Below are 4,735 nucleotides of genomic sequence, written 5' to 3'. Positions count from 1 at the left end.
TGTTACTTGTATTAGTCAGCCAAAGAGGTGCTGGTACAAAGTACCTGAAATCTGTTGGCTTTTATAAAGGATATTTATTTGGGGTAAAAACTTATAGTTATGAGGCCCTAAAGAGCCCAACTCAAGAATACTTCCTTACCAAACTCTGATGTGACATGTTGAAGCAAGATGGTGGACAATGCCTGTGAAGATTTAGCCTTTCTCTAAGGGTCTATGGGTCCAGCTTCTTCCATTCTCAGCTCTAGGCTGGCATAAGGCTCATCTCTCTCCCTGGGACTTGTTTCTTTCTAGGCTTAACTGCTGTGTTCTCTTCACAAGGTCAGCTGTAAACTTTCAAGCGAATGGCTCATCACTTTTCCTAGGGCCTCTGCCACATCTATAGAGTTGTCTCTCTCCCTCTGTATATCTTCTCTGTGTATCTACTTCTCCGTGTGTTCTTGATTGAGCATCCATTTATATAGCCCACCAAGGGGGTGGGGACTCAACCCTGCCCAACCTAGTGGTTAAATCAAAGCCCTTAACTGAACATAATTTAAACAAAGGCATCCCAGCTGAATCTAATACAATCAAAGGGTATAACACCCAGAAGAACAAACCAGTTTACAAACATCATCAAATATCTCTTTTGGAATTCATTAATAATAAACTGCTACATCACTGAAAAAAACAAACAACCTACAGGCATACAAGAACAGACTCAAAATGATAAAAGAAAGAATAAGTGGTACAGAAAACAGAACAGCTGAAATTGAAGAGAGAAACAACACAGAGAAAAGAATGGGAAAAATTGTTCAGGGAGTCAGGGTGTTGAATGAGAACATCAAATGCAACAGCACATATGTTATGGGAGTTTCAGAAGGAGACGTGAAGGGAAAAGGGACAAAGGAGTATTTGAGGAAATAATAGCTGAAATTTTCCCAACTCTCATGAAAGAAATGAACGTACATGTCCAAGAAGCACAGCGTACCCCAATCAGAATAAATGCAGGTATACCTACTCCAAGACACATGCTACTCAGACTGTCAAACGTCAAAGATAAAGAAAAAAATTCTCAGAGCAGCAAGGGAGAAGCAAACCATCACATACAAGAGATGCTCAGTAAGACAGTGTAGGTTTCTCATAAGAAACCAAGGAGGTGAGAACACAGTGGTATGATACAATTAGTATACTGAAAGAGAAAAACTGCCAGGTAAGAATTCTTTATCCAGAAAAACTGTCCTTCAAATAAAAAGGTGAATTTAAAATATTCACAAACGGAAACTAAGAGAGTTCATAAAAAAGAATCCACCTTTGCAAGAAACATTAAAGGGAGCCTTACAACCTCAAAGAAAAAGCCTCAAAGAAAAAGGAGAAAGACTTGGAGGAGAGTATAGAAGACAACAATAGGGTGATGAACTTGGCCCAGTGGTTAGGGCATCCGTCTACCACATGGGGGGTCCGCGGTTCAAACCCCGGGCCTCCTTGACCCGTGTGCAGCTGGCCATGCACAGTGCTGATGCACGCAAGGAGTGCCCTGCCATGCAGGGGTGTCCCCTGTGTAGGGGAGCCCCACGTGCAAGGAGTGCGCCCCATAAGGAGAGCCGCTCAGCATGAAAGAAAGTGCAGCCTGCCCAGGAATGGTGCCGCACACAGGGAGAACTGACGCAACAAGATGATGCAACAAAAAGAAACAACAGAATCCTGAGCCACTGACAACAACAGAAGTGGACAAAGAAGACGCAGCAAATAGACACAGAGAACAGACAACCAGGGTGGGGAGAGAAATAAATAAATAAATAAATCTTTTAAAAAAGAGAGAGAATGAATAAATAAATAAATCTTAAAAAAAAAGAGAAGACAATAACAGAAAGCATAACCAAAAGAGTAAAAAGAAGAAAATAAGATGATATATGAAAACCAAATAATAAAATGATGGGAGTAAATAATGCATTTACAGTAATATCATTGAATGTGAATGGATTAAACTCCCCAATCAAAAGACACAGACTGACAACATGGATTTAAAAAGCATGTGCCATGCTTATGCTGCCTACGAGACACTCATCTTAGACCCGGGGATACAAATCAGCTGAAAGTAAAAGGATACAAAAAGATACTCCTTCCAAACAGTAACTAAAACAAGAGCAGGGGTAGCTAAACTATTGGACAAAAAATACTTTATTTTTTTTGTTAATGCTATTATAAATGGAATTGTATTTCTTTGTCTTTCTTTATTTTTTTAATGTTACGTTAAAAAAATATGAGGGCTCCATATACCCCCCACCCCCCTCACCCCACTCTTCCCCCAATAACAACAACCTCCTCCATCATCATGAGACATTCACTGCACTTGGTGAATACATCTCTGAGCACTGCTGCACCTCATGGTCAATGGTCCACACCATAGCCCACACTCTCCCACAATCCACCCAGTGGGCCATGGGAGGACATACAATGTCTGGTAACTGTCCCTGCAGCACTACCCAGGACAACTCCAACCCCCGAAAATGCCCCCACATCACATCTCTTCCTCCCACTCCCTACCCCAGCAGCCACCATGGCCACTTTCTCCACACCAATGCCACTTTTTCTTCGATTACTAATCACAATAGTTCATGAATAGAATATCCATAAGTCCACTCTAATCCATACTCTATTCTTTCATCCTGTGGACCCTGGAATGGTTGTGTCCACTCCACATCTATATCAAGAGGGGGCTTAGATTCCACATGGATGCTGGACGCAATTCTCCTTTCAGTTGTAGGCACTCTTGGCTCCATGGTGTGGTAGTTGACCTTATTCACCTCCATAAAACAGACTTTAAATTAAAAAAAAAAAAAGTGATAAGAGATACAAAAAGCTATTATATATTAATGAAAGGGACAATCCACCAGCAAGAAATAACAGTCATAAATATCTATGTACCTAACCAGGGTGCCCAAAAATATATAACGCAAACTCTGGAAAAACTGAAGGGAGAAATAGACATCTCTACAATAATCGTTGGAGACTTCAACACCCCACTCACATCATTAGGTAAAACAACTAGACAGAAGTTCAACGAGGAAAGAGAGAACTTGAACAACATGATAAATGAGCTAGACCTAACAGAAATATACAGAATGTTGCACCCAAACTCAATGGGTTATACATTCTTCTGAAGTGCTCATGGATCTTTCTCCAGGACAGACCACATGTTAGGTCATTTCTTGTTAGGTCTCAATAAATGTAAGAGGATTGAAATTATACAAAGCACCTCAGATCATAATGGAATGAAACTGGAAATCAATAATAGATGGGAAAGAGGAAAATTCACAAATATCTGGAAGTTGAAAAACACTCCTAATAATCAGCGAATCAAAGAAGAAATTGTAAGTGAAATTATTAAATATATTAAGATGAATGAAAATGAGAACACAACTTATCAAAACTTATGGGATATAGCAAAGGCAGTGCTGCAAGAGAAATTTATAGCCCTAAATGTCTGTATTAAAAAAAGAAGAAAGAGCTAAAATCAAAGTGGTAACTGAACACCTGGAGAAACTAGAAAAAGAACGGCAAACCATTCCCAAAGCAAGCAGAAGGGAAAAAATAATAAAGATTAAAGCAGGAATAAATGAAATTGAGAACAAAAAAACAATAGAGAAAATCCACCAAACCAAAAACTGGTTCTTGGAGAAGATCAATAAAATTGGCAAACCCTTAGCTAGACAAACAAAAAAAAATGATAAGATGCAAATAAAATCAGAAATGGAAGGGGGAATTTGACTGACCCCACAGAAATAAAAAGGATATCATGAGCGACTGCATGCCAAAAAACTGACAAAGTCCTAGAAACGCACAATCATCCTAAACTGATGCTACAAGAAATACAGGAACTTAACAAACCAATTACTTTTTTTTTTTTAAAGATTTATTTATTTATTTAATTCCCACCCCCCGTTGTCTGTTCTCGGTGTCTCTTCCCTGCGTCTTGTTTCTTTGTCCGCTTCTATTGTGTCTCTTCCCTGCGTCTTGTTTCTTTGTCCGCTTCTATTGTCGTCAGCGGTACGGGAAGTGTGGGCGGTGCCATTCCTCGGCAGGCTGCACTTTCTTTCCCGTTGGGCGGCTCTCCTTAGGGGGTGCACTCCTTGCACGTGGGGCTCCCCTACGCGGGGGACACCCCTGCGTGGCGGGGTACTCCTTGCGTGCATCAGCACTGCGCGTGGGCCAGCTCCACACGGGTCAAGGAGGCCCGGGGTTTGAACCGCGGACCTCCCATGTGGTAGACGGACGCCCTAACCACTGGGCCAAGTCCGTTTCCCCCAATTACATTTAAAGAAATTGAGTCAGTCATCAAAAATCTCACAACAAAGAAAAGTCCAGGACCAGATGGCTTCACAGGTGAGTTCTACGAAGCATTTTGAGAACAATAAACAACACAAATCCTATTAAACTCTTCCAAAAAAATTGAAGAGGAGGAAAAATTATCCAACACCTTTATGAAGCCAACATCACCCTAACACCAAAGCCAAATAAAGATACAAGAAAAGAAAATTACAGAACAATCTCTCTAATGAACATAGATGCAAAATACTTGAAAATAGAATCAAACAGTGTATCAAAAGACTTATACACCATGACCAAGTAGGATTTAATCTTGGTATGCAGGGGTGGTTCAAAATAAGGAAATCAATTAACATATTACACATTAACAAGTTGAAGAGGGAAAAACCACATCAAATCTTCTCAATTGGTGCAGAAAAGGCATTCGACA

The sequence above is a fragment of the Dasypus novemcinctus genome, chromosome 18 (assembly GCF_030445035.2).
Source record: "Dasypus novemcinctus isolate mDasNov1 chromosome 18, mDasNov1.1.hap2, whole genome shotgun sequence".
Classification (NCBI taxonomy): domain Eukaryota; kingdom Metazoa; phylum Chordata; class Mammalia; order Cingulata; family Dasypodidae; genus Dasypus; species Dasypus novemcinctus.
This window is presented reverse-complemented; position numbering follows the sequence as displayed.